The following is a 26657-nucleotide window of genomic DNA, read 5'->3' as shown; positions in this document are numbered from 1 at the left end:
CCAAATTGTTATAATCATACAAAAAATTGCTACACAAAACAAATGCAAGTGTATCATTTAGTGGCAAAGACTTGAAGTCATTTTCACACTAAATATTTAAAACCTCGGACCAATTTTATATGACATATGTATGAATATAGATTTCCAATATATGGTTGACATATATATGAATATACATTTACAATATTTATCCATGTTGTAGGATGTACCGGTATTTCATGACTTTTTATTTCTGAATTATATTCTATTGTCATAATTTACCATATTTTGTTTTTGTCATTTATTCATCAGTTAACGAATATGTGAGTTGTTTTCGATTTTAACTATTATGGATAATGCTGTTATGAACATCAATGTGCAAGTTTTGTGTGGACTATGTTTTCATTTATCTTGGATATATATCAGAGTATACGATTACTGGGTTTTATAGCAACTCTATGTTTAACATTTACAGGCATTGTCAAACTGTTTTCCAATACAGGGGCACCGTTTAACATTCTCACCAGGAATGTATGAGGATTCTAATTTCTCCATATCTTTCACTCCACCTATTATCCAGTCTTTCTGATTATACACCTTCTAGTGTGTGTGAAGTGGTGTTTGATTATAGTTTATATTTTTGTATCCCTAATAGGTAACACTGTTAAGCGCTTTTTCTTTCACATGCTGATTGGCCATTTGTATGCCTTCTTTGAAAAAATTGACAACCAGATCCTTTATCTATTTTTAAGTTTATTTATCTTTTTATTGAGTTGTAAGGGTTTTAATATATTCTGAATCTAATCTTTTATTGGATATAAGGCTTAAAATATGTTCTCTCATTATGTGTGTGTGTGTGTGTGTGTGTGTGTGTGTGTGTGTGTTGTGTGTTTGTAACGGTATCGCTTATAGTACAAAGGTGTGTTTTTTCTTTTTAAATGGTGTTTGATTTTTCTTTTTTTGTCTTGTTTATTTGCTGGCATATCTAAGTAGGTTTTGACTAGCCTACATCAAGATTTATGCCTATGTTTTCATCCAAGAGTTCTATAGCTGTTATTTTTAAGTTTATCTCTGTTATCCATCTTGAATTATTTTTTATCTTACATGTAAGGGAGGCATACAACTTTATTCTTTTGCATGTGGACACCTAACACCATTATTTTCCCCATCAAATTGTCTTGGCATCTTATCTTTGTTGAAATCTCTTGACCATAAATGTAAAGGTTTATTTGTGGACTCTCAATTTTGTCCATTTATCTATGACTATCCTTCCACCAGTACTACATTTTCTTGATTAATATAGCTTTGTAGTAAGTTTTGAAACTAAGAAACAGTTATCAAACCTTGTTCTTCTTTTTCAAGATTTATTTGGCTATTCTTGGTTTTTTCATTGCTATATTAATTTTAACATAAGTTACTCATTTCTGAAAAACAAAACAACTCTAGTTAGGATTTTAATAGGCATTGAATTGAAAGCCTGAATTAATTTGGGAAGATCTGCCATTTTTGCCAATTGTAAGACTATCAGAGCAGGGAAAAAGGAGACGATAAAACCTGTCAACCTGCCCTATCCAGGGAGAATCTGAAGTCTGCAGAGAGAGCCCTGATTTGTCCACTGAAGTTTCCCAGAGTACAGCTTCCATGTCATTGACCTGAGGGAAAGAGAAGGAGTGAGTTATGATCAAATGCTATAGACTTTTGCTGTTTCTGAGATTTCTGGAATAATTGTTTCTCCACTTGCTGTATGCCCTTAAGACAATTTACAGATATGTTAAATGGTTATTTTTGTTTGAATTATTTGGAGGTGTGTGTGCGTGTGTGTGTGTTATAGTTTTCATCACTTATATTTGTTTGGCTGGAAAAATCGTCTGTAATGACTTCAAGCCACCATGCCAAAGCAAAATTAGTTGTGTAGGCACCAGACTTTAAGCCAATGGTTTAAAGAGTAAATGAAAATTAAAAATTAAAGTACAGATAGCTAAATAGACAGTTATAACAGTCCAACTACAAAGGGAAGGAGAACAAGGAAATCATAGTTTTAGGACCACGAGAAATTCACTATGGTTTATTTTCTTTTTTTTTGTTTTTAATATGGTAGTAACATGAGTATGTTTAAATGATAAGAAAGATCTAGATACAAAATAAATTTAAGTAAATTCTTAAGTTTGGTGGCCAAACATTGAAGAAATGGTAAGTTGATGACTTCAGTTTTCTTTCCTTTTCTTTTTTTTTTTTTTACAATATGTCAAATACTGATAGATCTTTATTTTTATTGACTTTTTTTGTTTCAAGTTTTTATTTAAATTCTAGTTAGTTGACAGATCATATAATTTTGTTTTCAGGAGTAGAATTTACTGGTTCATCACTTACATATAACACCCAGTTTTCTTTTTTTTAAATTTTTTTTTTTTTTACATTTTATTTTTGATAGAGACAGAGCACAAGTGGGGGAGGGGCAGAGAGAGACAGAGACACAGAATCCCAAGCAGGCTCCAGGCTCCGAGCTGTCAGCACAGAGCCCGACACGGGGCTCGAACTCACAAACCGAGAGATTATAACCTGAGCTGAAGTCGGGGGCTTTGGCTGACTGAGCCACCCAGGCACCCCTAACACCCACTTTTCTATGTGAATTGAGAGCTGGTGGTAAGAGAGAGGATGGCTGTGCAGATAGAATGTGGAGATCTGATTGTCAATGACGTCAGTGGGTCAGAACATATCAGGGAAATATAGTGAAACCAGTACGTATCTTTGGATGTGCAGCTGAAGTTGACAGACATGGATTCAGAGTAGCACGGATTTAAATATTTTATCTGCAAGCCCACAACTTCTGGCTTTCTGTTTTTTGGAAACAGGATTGTTCCTCAGTTTTGTAAAATGAAAGGATGTGTTTCTTCTCTAACATTAAAAAAGAAACAACTTTACATCAGAATTTATTTTCCCCAGAGGCACAATTATATTGGATTGTTTCCATGGAAGTTTCCACATAGATGTACAGAATGCGGATTTAGTGTGCGTGATCACAAATAGGTCACACGTAGGCAAATTCTCTCCATTGGCAAACTCTTATTGTTCTAACACCTCTGGTAATACTATTCAAGATCACAAACAAAATATTTGTCAACACTGACCCAGATGTGAATTTTCAATGTGGCGCCGTGTGAGTGAATTCATGGTAATTGTTCCTGATACCTGTAGAATTATAACAGCCGCGAGAGAAAATATTTTTACTCACTGCCTCTCTTCTACTGTATTAAAGAATCGAATTAGTAACCACAGCTATCCTTGTTGCAGTGACTGACAAGTAATGGATGCAGTCTGGCAGTTGACAATTAAGAAATTGCATTTCTGCTTTTTCCTGAGGGCTTTAGGGACATGCTATTTTCCTACTTTTCCACTAATTAGGAATGGGTAAATCTCTTAAGACTCTGTGATTGGATTCAGTTTGGATAACGTTTGTTTGACTGTCAAATTGATACCTAGTATGACATGAATCAGAGCTGTCTAAATCTTTACTCCAAACTGAATTAGTGCATCTCTTATATCTAATGATCCCCGCTCGTCTTCCTCATGCTGTCCCAGATTGACTCATTATATCCCAGTTTGGATTGTTTTCCTTCTCATCTCTGACCTTCTTTCTTTCAAATCTCACTGTAAGCCTAAATATTATTTCACTATTTTATGGGCCAAAAAAATGGTATGTAAATTGGGGTAGTATAAATCAAGAATAACTTGAGGCTCAAGAACTTGAAAATGAGTGCCCTAAGAAAAAAAAAAATAACCACCTAATAATGTATAAGATCCGTGACATGGAAATTCTTCACGTGACACAAAAGCTGCTTGAGAGGAGCAAGGGTTTGACATATTACCACATCTAAATAAAAGTGCCATAATTAAAAGAGATTTGATGGGGAGATGGGATTAATTAAATGACTTGGTCAATTGTAGAAGTATAAACCATTAAAATTGGAGGATATGTGTTAGAAGTTCTGCAAATACCAATAATGTCTGCTAACATTTATGTATTACTTACTTTGTTCCAGGTCCCGTTGGAAGGGCTTTGCAAGAATGACTTTGCATGATATTCATAACAGCCTCTAGGTAAATTTTTTCTTTTTAATCATACTTGGCAGACAAGAAAACATCAACTTGGGGATTTTAAGCATGGGCTCAATATTCCAAAATGAGCAGATGGTGGAAATGAGGTTGAATGAGATTGGATTCCAGGGCCTATCCCTACCCAATTCTTGCACTTGGAAAGATGAATGATGGGGAAGAGAAAAAAAAAAAAATTGTCTCACCATTCTTACCTGTGACAATAGAATGGAGATACTTGTTTTTCCCAACTTTCATGGCTCTGATGAGCATCAAATGAAAAACTGTACAAGGAAATACTTTGCTCAAAGATTCTGTGGCTTTAAATTTCTAGAGAGCCTCTGGAACCATAAACTAGGCGAGTGATACTTGTTAATACAGTAGAAATGGCACTGGTAGATCAAATGCCCTGAAGACAATACTGAAATATTAGATAGGATAATATGATTTAAAGACACATGTCAGAGAAGTGGTCAGCCCAACAAAGAGTAGTGAGTGTGAGGAGTGTGCCCATGATGATATGGGATGTGAAAGGAAGTGGCCAAATACCCTAAGCCCAGATGTGTGTTCATAAAGCCTGATTAACGAAGCCTGGAACTACCATGAGTACGATATTCACAGTTTTTTGTTTTTTGTTTGTTTGTTTTTTTCCGAGGACACATCTTTTTTCAATTCTTTTTTTTTTTTTATTTTTTTTTCAACGTTTATTTATTTTTGGGACAGAGAGAGACAGAGCATGAACAGGGGAGGGGCAGAGAGAGAGGGAGACACAGAATCGGAAACAGGCTCCAGGCTCTGAGCCATCAGCCCAGAGCCCGACGCGGGGCTCGAACTCACGGACCGCAAGATCGCGACCTGGCTGAAGTCGGACGCCCAACCGACCACGCCACCCAGGCGCCCCTTAATTCTGGGTATACTTAATTTATAAGTGACTCAACTATCTGGTGAGCATACTGAGACTTCCCTCCAGGGCTGTCAAATGCCCACACAATTAGCTATGAATGAATTATTAATGTTTGCAGTCAGTGTTCTTTGCATGTATGGGAATTAAGGTCATTGCACCTTCCTTTGCAATTCTTCAGCCTTCCTGTGTTAAGCTTCATATAGCTTTAATTAATACTTAAATTTTGGTTTGTATTATATTTTGTTTCATTTCATCCCCTGCTAGTTGTCAAATTATTTGAGAGGTACTAGAAATTGAGATTATTTGCTGGCATAAATCCAGAGGAAAAATCCAGACCATTACATTTTCAGTTCTTTTTACTTATGGCACACATGCCAGATCTTTACATGGACCTGGAAAAGGGTCTCAAGGCTTCACTGCATTTGAGACTCAGGGAACCAATATTTGGGTAGACCACTATATTCTGGCCCTGCGTTTGGCAGGCAAGCCATGCAAACAGTGACCTTATTCATTAAAAAGAACGGTGAGTTAGAGTTAGAAATACACCGAACCATTGGCATGAAGCAACCAAAATACAATGTTTTTATTTCTGTAAAACTGTATATAACTTTGCAACGAGTGTCTCTTTCTGCTGATGTGTTTGGTAATGGGCTTGGGAATTCCCTGAGCTTACACCAATGGGTTAACAAGGCATAAAAAATTAGAAAGCCATAGGAAGTGTATACCCAAGTTTGGGTAGACAAGATTAGGTAAATAAGGTTAAGGAACAGGCGAAAAGACCCCAGTATAGGACAAAGGTATAGGAATAGGAAATCTCAGGATGAAAATATTCAAGATGAGGTAAACAAGATTAGGTATTCAGGGTGGAAATGCCCCCCAACTTAGTACAATAGCAGAAAGCTGCTTTCACAGGAGGGAAGGACCAAAAGAGGTAAACAGAAAAGAAGGACTTTAGCCCTCAGCAGGACAAAGTTGCCCAGAGATGAGCCAATTAGCATAAGAAAGGTGCTTTGTTGACCTTGAGGTAGCCTGCTGTGTCTTTCCTGCGCCTAGATCAGTTTAAGTAAACATAGGTTGTGCCTCACCTTTGCTGTAAACAACCTTCCGCCTGGCACCAGGATTTTGTTTTATATTGACCCAAATACAACCTAACACCACGTATATTCGAAACCCCGTTTTCCCCACAGCCGTGAGTTAATGTTCACGGTTTCATTGTCTCTTTATGCATCTCCATCACTCTTGTAAGCCTTCTGATCCTAATTGAAACAGAACAAGAACGCTTACACGGAGCTCTTGTCTCCTCCCAGACATTAGCCTCTCTCCCATTTTAATCCTGCATCCCGCTCTGTTGCTGGATAAAAAAGAACTCCAGATCCAGAGTTTATGACACTGATGAAAAAAAAAGAGTTTTTCAAATTAAATTATTCACTTCTGACTTAAAAGATAATCTGTCTTGATTGATTTCTGCATATCTAGGGAATTAACTTTTGTCTTAGCTTTGGTGGAAAGTCTCTGGGGAAAAAACAATCCTTATGTACCAAGGAAATTGTCTTAAGTACACAAGGCCACTACAAAAAAAAATTCATATGCTGATAAATTTTATATAGATAGATACAAAATCTAAATAAACTGGGATTTACAGAAAGTGAGATCCATTGTGTGAGGATTTGGGTAAGTTCTTAAAGGAGTTTAATTAGCTGTAGGCAATTACTTGCACTTGATCATTTTTTCTATTAAAAGAAAATCTTGTGTTTGTGTGTGTGATTGTTGGACTCCCAGTGTTTACTGTGAAACCACAACACAGCAGAATAGTAAAATAAAGAGAAACTTAATTCTTCATTTATTCGAAATATTTTTCATACACTAATTAACTACAAGATTTGTTATTAAGTATTACATTATTCCAGGTTTAGAGAACATTCTCAGTGAAAGAAAACAGACAAAAATTCTTATCCATATGGAATTATATTTAATTGATAAATAAAAAGAAAAAAAAAGAAATAAGAAATTATGTAGTTTGAGAGTAATCAAGTGAGTACTAAGTGGAATATATTAAATAATCATGAAAAAAGTAAAGTTTGCTAGGACGAAGTGGAGTGGGTTTTTTATAGGGTTGCCAGAAATGTCTTACTGAAGAGTAATTTTTTAAAAATTTTTTTAATGTTTATTTATTATTTTTTTTTTGAGAGAGATAGAGTGTGAGTTGGGGAGGGACAGGGATAGAGGTAGACACAGAATCTGAAGCAGGCTCCAGGCTCTGAGCTGTCAGCACAGAGCCCGACAGGGGGCTCAAACTCATGAACTGTAAGATCATGAACTGAGCCGAAGTTGGCCGCTTAACCAACTGAGCCACCCAGGTGCCCCTTACTGAAGAGTAATTTTAAAAACACACCTGAAACGACACAAGAGGAAGCTATGGTGTTTTCAGAGCAAGAGTCTTTGAGGAAAGGAGAGAGCAGAGACAAAACCTGTGATTAAGTAGGGTTGGGAAGGTTTCAGGAACCTTTAAGGAGGCCCATATAGCTGGACAAGAAAAATTAGGAAAAGAATGGTAGAATTAAAGTCAGAATTTCTAGAATCCAGATTTTGTCAGGACTTGTAGATCAGAGTAAGATGTTTGATATGGTCTGATGTTTGTATCCTGCCAAATTCGTATGTTGGAATCCTGATCCCCATTGTGATGATCCTTGAAGATGGGGCCTTTGGGAAGTGATTAGGTCATGTGGGTAGAACCTTCATGAATGAGATTAGTGCTGTTATAAAACAGGCTCAGGAAATATCTCTTGCGTCTTTGACAATGTGAGGACATAGCTGGAAGATGATTATGAGAAAGTGGCTTTAGCCTGACTCCAAATCTGCAAGTGCCTTGATCTTGGACCTCCCAGCCTCCATAATTTATACTTTATTTTGTTTATAAGCTACCCAGTTTGTGATATTTTTGTTACAACAGCCTGAGTGGATTAAGACAATATTGACTTTTAATCTGACTAAGAAGAAAAGCCATTGGAGGGATTTAAGAATAAAAGTGCCTTGGTTGACTCTGGTATTACTATAACCTCTCTGGCTGCTTTGGTAAGAATTTGGGCAAAGATATAAATGGGGGAACTAATTAGGAATATAGGTAAATAATCCAAATGATATTTAATAGAGAATTGAATCTAAATTCTGGTTCTGATTCAGCACACTGAATATATCCCGCCACTCCTTTCTGGCCTGCCAAGTTTCTGTGGATAGGTCTGCTGCAAACCTGATCTGTCTTCCCTTGTAGGTTAGGGACTTTTTTTCCCTTGCTGCTTTCATGATTCTCTTCTTGCCTGAGTATTTTATGAATTTGACTATGATATGCCTTGTTGATGATCGGTTTTTGTTGAATCTAATGGGGGTCCTCTCTGCTTCCTGGATTTTGATGTCTGTGTCTTTCCCCAGGTTAGGAAAGTTTTCTGCTATGATTTGCTCACATAACCCGTCTACCCCTATTTCCTCCTCTGGGACCCTTATGATTCTCAGGTTGTTCCTTTTAATGAGTCACTGATTTCTCTAATTCTTAAATCGTGCTCTTTTGCCTTAATGTCCCTTTTTTTTCCTGCTTTGTTATTCTCTATAAGTTTGTCCGCTATATCGCTGATTGTCTGTTCTGCCTTGTCCATCCTTGCCACCGCTGCATCCATCCGTGATTGCAGCTCAGTTATAGCATTTTTAATTTCATTCTGGCTATTTTTTACTTCTTTTATCTCTGCAGAAAGAGATTCTAATCTATTTTCAACTCCAGCTAGTATTCTTATTGTCATGATTCTAAATTCTGGTTCAGATATCTTGCTGTGTCTGTGTTGGTTAAATCCCTGGCTGTCGTTTCTTCATGCTCTTTCTTTTGGGGTGAATTCTTTCGTTTTGTCATTTTGAAGGGAGAAAAGGAATTAATGAGGTAGAAAAATTGAAATTAAAAAATTTAAATAAAAAATACTAAAATTAAAAATTAAAAACACACCCACACAAAAATCGAATAGATGATGCTAGACCCTAGGTATGTTTTGGTCTGGGTGTAGAAAGTGGTTTGACACATTGGAAAAACAAACCAAAAAAAGAAAAAAGGTAGGGGGGGAGAGAAGAAAAAAAGGAAATCGTTTGAGAATTTGAAAAAATAAATACACTAAAGTAGACTAAAATACACAAAAGTAAAGAATACAGTAGAAAAAATATAGAAAAATGTTTTTAAAAAAATTAAAAAGAAATGGGATTTTTTTTCGTTTTCTGCATTTAAGAAAATAGAAAAGAAATGAAAAGAGAAAAAAGATTAAAAAAAGAAAAAAGACAAGAAAAAACATTTGAAATTTTGAAAACGTGAATAATGCACTGTAGTAGACTGAAATGACGGGAGTAAGATGGAATTTGAAAAAAATTACATAAAAGCAAAAAATATAGTAATAAAAATTAAATAAAAATATTTTTAAAAGAAATTGAAAATAAAAATGAAGTTTTTCTCTTTCAGCATTCAAGAAAAAGAAAAGAAATGAAAAAGAGAAAAAAAAGAAAAAGAAAGAAAAAAGGGAAATTCTGTGAAAATTTGAAAAGGTGAGTACACTGAAGTAGACTAAAATAAAATGATGGAAGTAATGTAGAATTTGAAAAAAATTAAACAAAAGTAAAAAATATAGTGATAAAAATTAAAGACAGATATTTTTAATAAAAGTTGAAAATAAAAATGAGTTTTTTCTCTTTCTGTATTCAAGAAAAAGAAAAGAATTGTAAAAGAGAAAAAGGAAAAAGAGAGAGAAAAGAAAAAATTGAATAGATGAACCTGCTGACAGATTGAAGTAGGACTCAAATTGCTTCATTTTCCCCTCGAGGTCAGTCCATGTAGCTCTTTATAGTCCATAAATTAAGCTGGCGGTGAGGTTTGTGTTCTTGAAGAGCAAAGTTGGCCCAGTTGGGCAGGGCTCAGTGTAACAGCTCTGCTGTCCCCTAGATGGCACTGCTAGACTACTGGGGTGGATTGTTGCGGTGCTTGTAGGTGTGCATGCACGTGGGCAGGAGGGGTGGAAAATGGCACCACCTGGCCACCCAATCTGTTCTCCCGGATCAGCAATCACTCACTGGTCCTCTGTCTTCAGCTCTCGTCCACTCCCTGCTTTTCCGTTCTGTGTGACCGGGCCCTAGGCAGTACCTCTCTCCCAAGTTTTGTCTCAGATGCAGCTATTTTCCCTGGCCCCTTACTTCTGAAGGACCGCGGCTTTGACCCACTCCACCTCTCTGTGGGAGGGTCTCACTGAGCAATGGCTGAATGAGCAATGGCTGAACATTGGCTGCACCCAGGAACACCCGCTGGACTCTGCTGTTGCTGGTGCCCCAAGACTGCGGCCAGGTGCTAATCACCCCCCCCAAAAAAATCGCGAGACAGTGTAGCGTCAGCATTTCAGGGACCTTGGAAAATCACAACACACATCTGGCACCAGGCTTCACTCTCAACAACCTTGCCCCAACACCAGCGAATGTGGCTGCCTTCCAGGGTCTGCTGTGTCCAGGTGGCTTCAACAGTCTCTACCAAATGTCCTTCCAGCAGTGGAACCCCTTTTCCCCGTGTGGCCCGAGAACTTCCTGGACCCCACTCTGTTCCTGGGGATTCACCTTTCCCACCAGAGCACCACCAGGTATCAAGCTGCAGAGTTGCAGCCTTTGCATTCCCCTTGTTTACAGTCTTAATGGAATTTAAACCCTCTCCTTTCTCCTTTCTCCCTTTTTAGTTTAGTCCCTGCAGCTGTTTCCAATTTTCCACTTTCTCTCCAGCTGCTTTTGGGGAGGGGTGCTTTTCCCGTATGCTCCCCCTGCCCCAGTCTCTATCCTCTCTCCTCCCACAAAAGGGGTTCCCTACCTCTCGGGGCTTCTTGCCCCCCAAGTTCAGCTCTTCATGTCGCATACCTGCTGAATTCTGTGGTTCAGGTTGTGCAGATTATTGTGTTAATCTTCCAATCGGTTTTCTAGGTGTGTAGGATGGTTTAATGTTGGTCTGGCTGTATTTCATGAACGCTAGACACACAAAAAGCCTCCATGCTGTTCTGCCATCTTTTATTTGATTTTTAAAATTCTTTACTTTTTATTTTTTATTTTATTAATTTTTTCTTCCTCTATAATTACAAAATTAAGGAATTTACTCCAAAAGAAAGAAAAGGAAGAAATGAAAGCCAAGGACCTAATCAACACTGATATAAGCAAGATATCTGAACTAGAATTTAGAGCCATGATAATAAGAATACTAGCTGGGGTTGAAAAAAGCATAGAAGACACTATAGAATACTTTTATGTGGAGGTAAAACAAATATTATCTAGTAAGTCTGAAATTAAAAATGCTATAACCAATGGGGTGCCTAGGTGGCTGAGTCGGTTGAGTGTCTGACTTCGGCTCAGGTCATGATCTCATGGTTCGTGGGTTCAAGCCCCACATCAAGCTCTGTGGTGACCGCTTGCTCAGAGCCTGGAGCCTGCTTTGGATTCTGTGACTCCTTCTCTCTCTTGCCCTCCCCTGCTCATGCTTTGTTTCACTCTGTTTCTCAAAACTAAATAAATGTAAAAAAAAAAATTAAAATTAAAAAAATACTATAACCAAGATGCAATCTTGAATGTATGCTGTGACAGCAAGGATGGATGAAGTAGAGCAGCGAATCAACAATATAGAAGATAAGATTATGGAACATAATGAAGCAGAAATAAAAAAGAGGGAAACAAAGGCAATAGATCATGATATAAGCCTTAGAGAATTCAGTGACTTATTAAAAAGAAGTAACATCTGAATCATAGGAATCGCAGAAGATGAGAGAGAAAAGGAGCAGAAGGATTAGGTGAGCAAATTATAGCAGGAAATGTGCTTAATCTGGGGAAGGACACAGACATCATAATCCAAGAAGCACAGAGAACTCTCACTAGACTTAACAAAACTGACCATCACCAAGGCATAGCATATTCAAATTCACAAAATACACAAAGAAAAAATTATGAAATCAGCAAGGAGAAAAAAAAAAAGGTCCTTAACCTATAAAGGAAGACAGATCAGGTTCACAGCAGACCTAACCACAGAAATAGGTCTGCTGGAAGACCCATTTGGACCTATTGGACCTATTGGAAGGCCAGAAAGGAGTGGCAGGATATATTCAACATGCAGAATCAGAAACAATTATGCAGTCAAGAATTCTTTATCCAACAAGGGTGTCACTCAAAAAAAGGTAATTATAGGCCAACATCCCTGACGAAGGTAGATGCAAAAATTCTCAACAAATTATTTGCCCACAAAATTCAACAACAAATTAAAAAGCTCATACATCATGATCAAATAGGAGTTATTCCAGGAATGCAAGAATGGTTCAACATTTATAAGTCAGTTAATGTGATATACCACATTAACAAAATGAAGGGTAAAAAATATCATCTCAGTAGATGCAGAGAAAGCACTTGACAAACTTCAACATCCATCTATGATAAAAACTCTCAACAAAATGGGTATTGAGGAAGTGGACCTTAACATAATAAAAGCCATAAATGAAAAGTCCACAGCTAAATCATACTCAATGGTGAAAAGCTGTAGCAAATTTCTTGAATGACAGAGAAAAGCTCGGTTCTAATGAACAAGTTTCAGGGTTAGCCTCAGCCAGGACCATGTACTGTTAAAAAGAAGAGAAGATGTGATAGAGCATATGGGAACATATAACAAAAGGAAAGGAAATAGGAACTTCTAGCAAGTTTTGTTTGTTTTAATTTTTATAAACATATAGGAAGCAAGGTTTAAGTTTAGAAAGAGAAGAAAGAAGAAAGATTGTGGAAGTTTGAGGGCAAAGGAGAATATACAAAATTATAATCTGGGCAGTAAAAGACAGAGTGAAACTTGACATAGCATAATTGCCAGGCAGCATAAAAGATCTTCTAGAGATAAGTGATCATAAATTAATAGTGATATCAATTACTATGTTTGTTTTTCTCCAAACAAGTTCTCATTTTTACTGTTGGAAGTATAAAATGTAAAGATTTTGATTTAGGCTTTATCACATAGGATTGCTACCAGACAAGCCACCAACATGTCTAACTCTTGACTTACTATTTTTCCAGATAATAATAAACTCCTCATTTTCTTAAGCGTTTCTTCAGATCTCTGCTAGTACTGTTCAAATGTATTCCTAATCTCCCAAAACGTGAGATACAGCCAGTTAAAATGAGGCCAGATAAAAAACAATAGTGTGAATATTAGAAAATGAAACTTAGAACCATTATTTATAGACATGATTACCTACTTAGGAAATTCTCAAAGAATCAGCTATAAAATATTAGAATAAATGTAATCTAATTAGGTGAACTAAAAAAAAATGTACTCAAATATAGAGAAATCAGAAGTTCAGTGATAAACTATTCTATCTAATTACAATTCTAAAAAGGTAAGAACAAACTCTTTAAATGAGAATAAAATTACAATATTTTTGTTGCAATTATATTAATTGGCATCCAGAAAAAATAGCTAAATTATATTTTTCAGTTTGTTTATTTTGAGAGAGGGATAGAGAGAGCAGGGGAGGGTCAGAGAGAGAGGGAGAAAAAGAATCCCAAGCAGGCTTCACCCTGTCTGTGCACAGCCTGATGCCCAGCTGATACTCACAAACTGTGAGCTCATAACCTGAGCCAAAAGCAAGAGTTTAACCAACTGGGCCACCCAGGCACCCCCAAAACAGATGAATTATTAATATGTGTCCGTTTATATTTAAATTCAGCACAATAAGCATAGGAAGATTTTGATGGGTAATTGCCACATATTGAAGAGAATTGATTTGTTGTATTTTCTCTCCTGTAAATGCATACATTTTAAGTTAATATCTGCTGCATGAGTGAAATAATCTGTTTTCTTTTTTTCTTCTTTTGAATGGATCTCTTTTCTCGGTATTTTTCTATAATGCAATATTACATACAATGCTCTGCATATTACCAGATTTCATTGGATCCTTAGAATATTGCAATGGATTTACAGGTAGTAGCAAATATAAAGTCATTTTATTAATGCAAATTGGGTAGCAAGTAGTGGTAATGGAATTGAAAGGTAAGACCTCTAATTTTACATTTTATTCTCTGATGAGCAAATCATTAGTTCTGCTCACTAGCATCTAGCTCTCCTCACCTTCTGAGTACATGAAAGGAGGATCTTTTTAGCCCCATTATGGCTGAATGGATCCATCTGACTAGCCAGGGAATAGTGATGTATGCCACGTCTCTTTAATAATTGGTGTACACCCTCTTCTTTCTGTCTGATGCTGTGCCTAGCAACTTTTAAGACAGTACATATCCTGTCTGTAACCATTGGAGACATTAACTGCTTGAGCAACAATGAAGCCAACCCAGGAAAGACATGTAGCATTTAGAAGAGATACCACTTTGGTATTCAACCCACTAAAATTTTGGCATGTTTTATGTCTTTAACACAATATAGACATCTATCTTAGCAACTATTTCTTAGGTTTTCTATAATTCAAATATATAGTCTTTCTCTCTCTCTCTCTCTCCTTTTAGAAGTCTTTGAAACTTTAACTCCCATTTAAACTATGGCTATATATTTTCTTGGATGATGGCCACCAATATAATTTTACTCAGAAAAATGTAAAATTACCGTTTTTAAAAATAATGTGTTTTCTTATCATGAAGACAAGATATGTATTTGAAAATCATCATCACAAATCCTGAAGGTATGCAAAATACCTTAGGGGTTTTCGAGTGGAAAATACTCTTAAAAGACTGTTTGAAAAGACATTATAAGTGTTTCTATCCACATGAAATATTTATGCATCTATTGATATAAAGTATATACATAACATATGCATAAAATATGTAAAAACTATATCCTGTAACATGAGTGGTCTTCTGGCATTTAGGGTATCCTGGACTCAAATTCTAAAGATGTTCTACCCAACCACAAGAAGGAATGTGGAACTGACAGTCAATTATATTATGAAACACCCTTTGTTTTCAGGGAGACAAAATACATGAGGAATTTTATTATCAGCTATCACCATCATAGTGCTTATATTTTTCTTTTTCAAATTTGAAACACAGGATATGTCTGAAACATAACTACTATACCTCCTCTGATGGAGAAGTTGCTGAGATGACACTAGTCAGTTTCTTGGAAAAGAAGGATATGTCTTGATGAAGAGCCAGCAAAAGATCCACGCAGTATAAACAGACGTTTGCAGCAAGGCTTAGAACCGAGCAAATTCAGAGTCGCACACAATGTATAGAAATACTCATTGAACTGAAAACTTCATTCCTCGTGTATGACATCTCTGAAACAAAAAAATCCCAAATTGTATTCCTGGTGTTACAGTGACAAATGGGGCAGTCAGAGAGATTCACCATGGCCCCTAACCAAACAACAAAGCACTGAACTCATTTTACAGATGTTGAAATTATGAAGAAGTAAGGGAATTTTTTTATATTCTATTCACTAAAAATTGTGACAAGTCAAGTTTCAGAGGCATCCTATATTTCCCAGTTTCTTAATGTGTTATGTGTTTAGAGACTGATCGCTGAATAGAACTAGAGAAAGTAGAACAAATACACACAGTTTACATCACTCCAAAGCAAGGATATACTTGGATATACTTGGAATTTTCAGAAAAGAAAATCAAAGTAATAGATTCTTCCAGTGTTTCCTAAACCTAGTAGCCATAATTTCTATCCTAGCTAAGAAGGAGCTGTTGGTGCACCCACCTGATCTAAGACATCAATATCTATCAGCATATCATCTAATTTTCTTTTTTTTTAATTTTTTAAATTTATTTGAAAGATAGAAAGAGGGACAGGCAGAGAGAGAGAGGAAAAGTGAGAGTCCCTAGCAAGGGGATATATATATATATATATATATATATATATATATCATACATATCATACATATCATATATATCATATCATATATATCATATATATGATGTATATGTATATATCATACGATATGTATATATACATACTATATATATATCATACATACATATATATATATATATATATATATATATATATATATAGGTTCTGTTTCTTGGAAGAGTACTGAGTAATCTAGAGGGCACACTTGAACAGGGTCAGCCTATAATCCAATATGAGTAGTGTTGTTATAAAAGAGAAAATCTGGAGTCAGAAGACGATGCAAGAAGCACAGATAGGAAAGCCATCTATAAGTCAAGGAGAGACACCTGGAAGAGATCCTTCCTTCACAAAACCTCGGAAGGAATCAGTATTTCCAATATCTTGATTTGGGGCTTCTAGCCTCCAGAAATATGAGATGATATGTTTCTGTGGTTTAAGTACCTACATTGTTGTACCTTGTTACAGCAGTTTTACTAAACTAAAACAAAGGGTTATTTTAAATTTCATATCATTGTCATTCATTTTGGTCCAGGTTGGTTAGAGTCTTACAAAAATACACTTGGCTTATTATCAACTTTGTTCTAATCAACTTCATGAACTAATTATGATACAAACAGTTCTTTTTTTTCTGCTCTCCTTTATTCTTGCCACTTTCTCTGGAATTAACTACAAGGTGCTGTGACTCTACTGGCCTTACATAAAAAAGTCCTACTAAGTGTTTTCCTCTGAGACATTGTTCCATTTGAAAGCACTTACTATGCATCATCTGAATCTATCTGTTGCCAGGAGGTTTAATTTTAATCAATCTTCATGACTCAATGTATTTCTCAACTTTTTCTTTGATGGCCTCTAGTTGGAAAAAAGTGGCCTCTTCCTCCTCAGTAAAAACCAGATTTCTGGGCTCCTTTTATTCTCCTTCAATCATATTTGTAAGTTGATTTTTTTATCCCCCTAGAGCATCTCTTTTATGGGCTATCTTGCAAAAAAAGCAAATAATAGTAAACAACACATGCTATTAATGTTTTATTTTTCCAAATTCTTCTGATAAAAAAATAAGCTCATTCTCTCTCTCTCTCTTTCTCTCTCTCTGTCAAATTATTGTGGCTTAATGTTTTACCAAATGTTTGCATTGACACTAATAATCATCCTTCCGGCCTTCAATAACAAGGCTGATTCAACTGCTACCTATTTTTCAAGACAATACTACGTTTTAGGTAGAGTATTACTTTAATACCCCATTTCCATACTTATTTGTATGAGTCAGGATAAGTTAGGTTACACTGCACTAACTTGAAAAGTAAGTGAATTATAATAATAAAAATCTTTTTTTTTTCTTTTCCTATTGTTCAACACTGGAAAGTGAGTGAGCTGGGGTGCTCGTACTAGCTGTCCTTGCACTGGGATTAAGAATAATGGAATGCGAACGTATGGAATGATTCCATCGGAGAACACTGGTTAGTCTTTCACGATAATTACATGCTTGGCTTCAAGGTGAGATATCATGTGTGTTCAAAATTCTTAGACCAGAAGAGGTCACATGGTCCCAAGCACTTAGAAGAGTCTCAAGACATTCACTCCTAGTATGAGTGTTATTAGAAGGATGAATTGAAATATCTGACAAACAGAATGGTGCGAGGAGTGATGATGTCAGCCCATTTCTTTTTAAGATATTTTTTTTCAAAGCTTGTTTGTTTAAGAACCAATTCACCAATTGAGAAGACGTTATGTTTTTATTTATTTTTTTGAGACAGAGAGACACAGAGCATGAGCAGGGGAGGGGCAGAGAGAGAGGGAGGCACAGAATCTGAAGCAGGCTCCAGGCTCTGAACTGTCAGCACAGATCCCGACGTGGAGCTCCAACTCACAGACTGTGAAATCATGACCTGAGCTGAGGCCGGAGGCTCAACTGACTGAGCCACCCAGGTGCCCCAGCCCCCTCACCCCATTTCTTAAAGTAACGGAAACTTAGAAGGTCCAAGAAACTTCACAAATAAACGGAATTACCATCTGAATCATTGTCTTCTATTTCCAAATTCTTTGTTTTTTATTCTCATTGTTTATTTTCCCCCTTAGATTACATCATCCTGAGATATTCTTGGGGATGAAACAAAGAAATAGGGACTAACATATAATACAAGGGAACAGAATGAACTCTGACAGGACAGTATCTTTATCAGGACAATAGACTGGGATAAAAATGTCCATCCCATAAAAGGATTCATTGAATTCCTACTTTGTGATACTTTACTAATCACTTTCATTTCAATAAGAATAGTTAATCCTCATAAAGTAACATAAAGAAAAATACCTGTGTAAAAGCAGCGATGCAATCTAACCTCTTTGAAGTAAATATTCTTTTTACAATGATGATTGAAGGGAGTCAAATGTAATTCATGTATATAGGTGGATGAAATAATAGAAGAGAATATACAAGTCTCTGGCTCACACAGCAAATGGGCTTGAGGCTAATATAGGCATGCCATTTTCTCCCACATCCTCTAGCATGTAAGGTGACCCTGGCTCCTTCTCTGAGAAGTGTCTCAGCAGAAAGTTCTTGGCCTAAGGGTCCTAACCATGATAAATGCATTCTCTCCAAATACAGATTTCTTCTCCCTCTCTAGCTTGCCTAGTGAGCTGAAGACTGTCCTTGATGGGGGTGTTAATAGGCCTCTCTAGCCTGAAGGCAACTTTGCCTTTTCATAGTCAATAGACTCTAAAAAGTTTGAAAAGAAAACATAGCCTGAAACTCATTTTAAAAGTGTACTGACTTTTCTCTGTCTGTGAGCAGCCTTCATCTTGAGAATAAATTCTTTTTTTTTTTTTTATTATACATTTCTACACCACTCCCTTCTGCTTATTTTACTGGCAGTTTCTCTCCTACATTTATACCTCTCCTATCTTAAAATAACCTCTTACCTTCTTAGATCTCGTCTAGCTTCTGGTAATGCTTTCCTCTTTTTTCTTTGACTACTGACCTCTTTGAACATACGGTTCACACTGACTGTCTTAATTCCCTAAATAATACATTATCTAGCTTTTAACTCTTAAAATTCTGTCCTTTGACCTTGCAACTGTCCTAAAAATATTACTAGTGGTTTCATTTATTCTTTCACCAAATACTTATTGAAAACAGTGATGCACCTTCTCTGTTACAATCAAGGGCTATATAGTCATGAATCAGATAGCTACAGCACTCTTACCATTGGTTACATAAAAGTGTAATAAAAGGGGTGACTTGGGAGCTTAGTTAGTTGACACTTTTGGTTTTGGCTCAGGTCATGATCCCAGGGTCATGGGGACTCTGGTCAAGCCCAACACTGGGTTCTGTGCTGAGCGTGGAGCCTGATTAAGACTCTCTCTCTCTCTCTCTCTCTCTCTCTCTCGCTGCCCTTCTTCCACTCATGCTTTCTGTGTATAAAAATTAAAAAAAAGAAAAAAAAATAATTAAAAATTGCAGTTACTACTTGAACTCTTTTATTTACAACATTTCAGACCCCAAATGAGGTTTTTTTTCCTCCTCACATCAAATATTTGTGGTCTTTTACAATGCCACTTCTCTAACTCTCTGACACCAACTAGATGTCTAACAGCTCAGTTCACTTCTGACACTATCTACTTGGAGTCAACATCAGACCAGACATGTTGAAGGGCTTAATCCAACAAGATTGTCCCCAGTTTAGATGCCAATGTCAAGTTCTTGGTGACCTCTACTTCTGACCAAATCAGGGGCTTCTATAACCCTTCCTCATTTTGATAATTTGCTAGAACAGTTCACAGAACTAAGGACAAGATTTTATTTATGTTTACTGGTTTATGATAAAACATGCAAGTTAGAAATATCCAAATAGAAAAGATGCATAGAGCAAGGTATGGGTGTGTGTGTGTGTGTGTGTGTGTGTGTGTGTGTGCGCGCGCGTGTGCACATATTTGTGTGTGTGTGAGCATGTAGAGTTTCCATGCTCTCCCAGCACCTCAATGTGTTCAACAACCCAGAAGCTCCCTGATTTCCATTGTTTAAGAATTTTTATAGAGCTGAACCTCTAGACTTTCCTCTGCCTAAAGATCAGAAGTAGGGATAAAAATTCAAATCTTTCAATCACTCAGTCTTTCTGGTGACCCGCCCAATCCTGATGTTATGCAGGGGCTACTTCACTGGAACAAAATATTCTCCTATCACCCCATCACTCTGAAGATTGCAAGGGATTTAGGATGCCTCTGTCAGGATCAAGGGACAAAGAACAAATGTCTTTCCATGACCACAGTACTATAATGCAGGTGTTAACTCCAGTCTCCAGGCCAAATATATACTGCTTTTATAAATAGAGATTTATTTTATTGGTTTTCAACTGGGGGCGATGTTGCCCCCCTCCACAGGGACATTTGGCAGTACATTTTTGATTATCACAAGTTAAGGATATCACTGGCACCTAGTGGGTATAAGAGGGGAGCTGCTAAACACCTTACGATAGATGGGACAGTCCCTGCACCAAAGAACTATGCAGCCTAAAATGTTGAAAATTGAGAGATTAACTATGTCTATTATAAACAACAATCTCCATCCATTTACCTATTATTTATGGCTGGTTTATGCTACCTTGGCAGAGTGGAGTGGCTAGATAGATGCTTTATAGCTTGAAAGCCCCAAATATTTATTGCCTAGCTCTTTATAGGAAAAATGAAGTGACCACTGACACAAACTAAATTGGAAGGGACAATAAGATGCAACAAAAAGTTGGGACTAAGTTGAAAGGTGTGATAATTGAGGAATTCTCTGCAATTGAACATAAATTAAAGACTGAGGAAATGAGTACACATTGATTAGAAGAAGAAGGAAAAATATTCTAGCACTAGAAAGGCTATGTGACAGACTTTAGGCAGAAAACACTACGACCTATTCCATAAGCTGAATATGGTTGCAGGGTGAAAGAGAGGCATGTGGGTGGGAAGGAAACTAGAACACGGAGTAGGAAGCAGGTCACAAAAATCATGTTAAGGTATTTAGAAATTTTAAGTGTAATGAGCAGCCATTGGCTTTTAACTAGGGCAGTGATATAATGGATTTATACTTAAAAAAAATCAGACTGGGGCGCCTGGGTGGCTCAGTCGGTTAAGCATCCGACTTCAGCTCAGGTCACAATCTCGCTGTCCGTGAGTTCGAGCCCCGCGTCCGGCTCTGTGCTGATGGCTCAGAGCCTGGAGCCTGCTTCCGATTCTGTGTCTCCCTCTCTCTCTGCCCCTCCCCCATTCATGCTCTGTCTCTCTCTGTCTCAAAAATAAAAGAAATAAAACGTTAAAAAAATCAGACTGGTAACTGTAAAATGACATCACTTAGCAAAGAGAGATTAATATAATTATACATTTGGGGTAGGAAATAACAAGGGATATTGGAATAGCAAAGGCTTGCCAGGAAAGGGTCAGCGAAGGAAGGCTTTGGTAGAACTATGACGCATATTTAATTCCTGGCCAAAGAGGTGGGATTTTACCTTGTCATCACTAAACAACTAACTTTGAAGAGAGGGAGGGTGATGACTATATGAATACTGAGGATTCCTAGATTTAGTGATGGTGAGCAGAAAAGCCCGGAGTGACCAGAGCAGGTCACATTATAAGAAACCCAGTCTCAGGAGTCTGATAATGTCAGCAGGCATGAAGAAAGAGAAATTTTGAGAGGCATTAAAGTGGAACCAGCAGAGTGGGCAATTGGCTGGATTCATGTGTGTTGGTGGTGACAGAAAGATGAAAGCACAAAGAACAGGGACTGGGTGGTAAGTGGCCCAAGCTTAGATGTTAATTTTGTTCCAGAAAAATCCTTTGAAGCACAAGAGCCTTCCATCCCATTGATCGATCATTCCAAGGGTGTGACATTTATTCTCATAGGCCAAGATACTAGTATTCATGTTTTAAGTAGGAGGATAAAAAGGAGATGGGAAAAGGAATCCCATGACTCCTTTTTTTTTTCTCCCTTAAGGAAGATTTCTGAAATTCCCACAAGAAACATCCGTTTGTGTTCTTCTGAACAGAACTTAGTCACATGGACACACTTACCTGGGGAATTGGGAAGCTTAGTCTTTAGTCTTCATTCCCATGTCCTTAACTATAATGTGGAGATTAGTTTATTGAAGAAGAAGGGGAAAACAATGAAGGACCATGGGTATTCTTTGTTACAATGACTAATATACGTACGTATGTGCATTTGTGGTTTCCTCATTGGTATACTCTTTGGTCATGGGCACCCTGACAACTAGAATAAGGAGAAAGAGGAAGAGGAAGAGGAGGGACAAAAGAAGGAGCCCATCTCCACCACCACCACAGCAATTTCAGAAAGTCAAAGAATAGGCTGGATTTGTGCTGAATCACCTAAGACTGTATCATTTGTAATTTCTCTTTCCAAAATTAATATATTTTCTTGCTATATTATTTTTTTTTTCTAAAATGAGTCCTCTCTTTGGAGAATTTAGTACATACCATTTTTTTAGGTTTAGGACAAAAAATAATATTGCATAAAAGTAAATATTTTCTGGCACGGATCAGAAGTTACAAAAACTAATATAGAGTCTTAAAAGTGTGTATGTATGTGCATAATGTGTATGTGCATGTGTGTCTTTGTGAAGAATGTGGACAACTTGCTAATCATGTATAAACCCCAAGTAGCTTTTAGAATCAACTGACCGAGCCAACTTCTTCCTTTCTTGTCTTGTTTTTTATACTGGTCCCCAGGTACTGGTATTAGATGCATAACATTCCCAACACCTAAAGCTTAAGAGAAATGAAAGAAAGTGTGCTGAATTTTCTACCTCAGAATGATATTGTCATCTTGTCAAGAATGCATATCTTTGAGAAAAAAATCACCTCGTAAGGGATATGGGCATCTTTTGGATTAAAAATTTGCCAAAGTTTGCACGTAGTCTACAGACTGTAAACTGTTGTCTTAGACAATGTACTAACTTCTGTGGCTGGTTCAGTCACCTTGATCATTCTGATAACAACATAGGAGACTTCAGTGATGAACATGGAGCAGGGGGCCTTTGAGCCCCATCATTTCATTCTCTGATCTGTGTGTACTTGCTCTCAATTTGGTTTACTCTTCTATATATGAGGACTGCTTCTTTGCTTCAAGTGGCTTTTCTATACCTCTGAATTCTCTACGGACTTTGAATGTCAAGCTTATTGGCATTGAGAAGGTATTGTCTTCCACGCCCATGACCCATCTCTGCTCTTCTGAGAAAATTTTCCGACTTCGTCTGACCCTTTCTAATAGTCACCTAAAAGCGATCTTTCACGTTTTGCCCATCTCTACATTCCATAGATATTTGCAGTGACTCCCCTTGATGTAATATTTAAATACCTCTCTATGTGAAAGTCAAAGAAGAGAAAATGTTACATTTTAAAAAGGAAGAAAAGGATGCAAAGCACTGAGTAGCATAAAGATAAATCGCATGCATCAGTTTTTAGGTAAGAGTCTTACAATCTTCCAGGGATTTCTGAGAAAACTCTGCCTGAAAACCATGTAATAACCCTTAGGTATGCAATTCGTAAATGAAGTGTCCAAAATTGGAAGTTTACAAGCAATCTATTTGCCATTACTGCCTATGTCTTTTTCTCCTTTAAAGATAAATGTGCTGGTCTCAGTGTGAAGGAAACTCTGACTTCCTTGGCTTAAAAAATACTTTAGTTGTCAGAAAATCTCTGGTCTCATTAGCAGAATGAAACTTCCTCATGCCACAGATTCCCCAAGTCACACTGGCTGAATAGAACACGGTACCTTAAATTTTTTTTTCTTCCGTTTTAAAAGTTTTCTGTGACTGTCCAAAGGTTTGTAAGCGTTGAAACCTCTTCAGATGCCCCAGACTTCACTGTAATTGTCCTCCTGGAAATAACCAGGACAAAAGTGATAGCAAGTCAGTCAGTGAGGCTACAAAACAAAAGTGGGGGTGTTCTGGAAACAAAGCCTCTGTGGATTTCCTTGCTGCATGTAGACCCGCTGGAAGGTCTAGAAGCCCCTTAAACATGCTTTAAAATTACTTTGACATAGATCTACCTTAATACAGAATTTTGGTAATATAGAAAATGCAAATTTCTTTCTGTCTGTTTGTCTCTCTCTGTTTCTTTTTCTCTTTGTCTGTCTCTGCCTGCCCCCCCCCACACTCATACACACACACACACACACACACACACACGCGCGCGCACACACACACACACACACACACACACACACACACACTGTTGGAGCCTTATGCACTATTCTCTTTAAGTACACATCCACCGAACTTGATTTTGCTTCCTCTTTGTACAATTATTATAAATCCTTATTTTACTTTTCTTCTTGCAAAATTAATTCATGACCATTTGTAGCGTATTTTAAGAAATGTAAGTAAATCTTAAAGTACTTGGAAAATTATCTACAACCTTTTCTATTAAGGCAATACTCTCCTAATGTGTTGATACTATTAGATTTTGTTTGTGCTTGCCTGTCTGTCTGTCTCTTTATCTGTCAAATTGAGGTTGCTCACTTTTTAGTTTTACTATTACCACCTGTAGAATCATACCACATAGATTAATCTGTAACTGTGTTTTCAAAAACGTGAGATTATATTGAAATACCCTTTTGGTGATATCATATAACATTATCCATGGTTGCATAAAAATATTTTTTTTTAATTTTTTTTTCAACGTTTATTTATTTTTGGGACAGAGAGAGACAGAGCATGAACAGGCGAGGGGCAGAGAGAGAGGGAGACACAGAATTGGAAACAGGCTCCAGGCTCTGAGCCATCAGCCCAGAGCCCGACGCGGGGCTCGAACTCACGGACCGCGAGATCGTGACCTGGCTGAAGTCGGACGCTTAACCGACTGCGCCACCCAGGCGCCCCAAAATATTTCTTTATCAAGATATAATTCACACAAAATTCAGAATTTTTAATTGTGCAGTTCAATGGTTTTTATTATTTTTGTTGTTTTGTGGAACCAAAACAATTCATTGTTTTTCATTGTTTATTGTTTTGTGGAACTGTAGCACTTTTATCACCCCCAAAAGAGACCCCATACCTCTTAGCAGTTGATACTAATTCACCTTCCCCATCCCCTGGCAACCGACTCTACTTTCTGTCTCTAACAAGTAAATGATGCAAATAACTGTATTAAAAAAAATGGAGGTTATTTCAAGCAGGAGAGATTTCTGGCAAGGCTTTTAGAAAGTATAGAGTTGAATTTTAGCAGACAGCAAATAGTACCACAGCTGGCAAACAAAACCATTGCTACATTGCATATGAGAGATTATAAACACTATGGATATCTGGAAATATGATTCACCCCTGTTGTCTAGAGCAGTCAAGGAAGGATTTTTTTTGAAAGAGACGGGACTGTATCAGGGCCTGGAAGGATGCAGTGGATTTGAACTAAAGAAATGCTATAAGAGGATAGTCTGAAGTAATAAGAACAGAGTGTCTTCAACTAGTGGGCTGAAGACTGGCGGCATTGAAATCTTTATTCTACCTTCTACTGGAGCAAGTTCTCTTACCTTTCTAGGCTTCCGTTCTCCTGTCTGTATCTACTTTATACAGTGGTTGTGTAGATTAAATAAAATGAACATAGGAGGAATTCTGACCTTTAAGAAGTATTAAATAAGCTATCGTGATACGTGTAGTTAACCAGAAATGGTGAAAGAGAAGGTGCCGGATGTGCAAAATTAAGATAAGGTTGAGAGGGTCCCAGAAAACATGGAGAAGGTTGTGTGACCTGATGTAGAGCTGTCCAGAGAAGAATTGCTATCTCAGTGACCACTGACTTATTGGAATCTTGATGTCATTTTGAAGACGTTCCTTTGATTGCCTGTAGCCTGAACACAGACATAGAGTACAGAGTTCTCGGTTGTAGGTGTGGAGGCACTTATAATACATGTTAAGTATGCTCTCTTGGTTATCGAAATCCCTGTTCTGTTAAGAACACCCTGTGAACTAAGGGTTTTGATTTACTTAATAGTCATATCACTAGGTTACGTGATCTCTCACGTACATTCTATTTCCATATTACTATCATCACTACTGATATATAATATTTATTAAACATCCGTGACATGTGAGCACTGTAAGTCCTTTACATGGATTATCACATGTAATCATCATAACAAATGTTAAAAACAAGCATTATTATGGATCTCCACGGTACAGATGAGAAATGTAAAGACAAAAGGGGTTAAACAATGTGTTTTAAGACTAGTAGTTTGTAGGCAGATGACTTGGGCATTTGCCAATAATCTGTGAAGATGTCATGAGTAGAATCTAAACTCTTAACCCCCTCAATGTAATGAGTTTTTGTCATCAATTGTTGATATTAAGAATACTTTAAGATATTTTTTTCAAATGGGGTATTTAATTCTAGTGTGCTGGAGAACCTATATTTAATAACAAACGCAAAGAGTACTCTCAGTGTTTTGTTAGTATCAACAAGTATACTGTGTATAGTACATGTGGATTAAGGACAAGACAGTGAACAGGGTTCTCCTTTTTACATAATATCTGTTTTCTCACGAATATAAATAGGATGGAGTTGTGTTTATTCAGCAAAAGGGGTACTGGTAAATTGCACAGCCCATAGTTCATAAACCTCACTTATATTCCCACACCTCTTTTCCACCTCCTGACCTTGATCACAATAATGCCCCCTCCTTGCAATAACACGTTCATTGATCCACAGTATTCATTCGACAATTACCTGATCCTAACTTGTTTTCTGCGTACTCTTCCTGTGCAATTTTTAAAACTTTACTTTCTTAAAGATCAGGAATGTGTGGTATAAATATGTG

Source organism: Herpailurus yagouaroundi, unplaced genomic scaffold (assembly GCF_014898765.1).
Source record: "Herpailurus yagouaroundi ecotype Mexico unplaced genomic scaffold, PumYag 28, whole genome shotgun sequence".
Classification (NCBI taxonomy): Eukaryota; Metazoa; Chordata; class Mammalia; order Carnivora; family Felidae; genus Herpailurus; species Herpailurus yagouaroundi.
Note: the sequence above shows the minus strand (reverse complement) of the source record.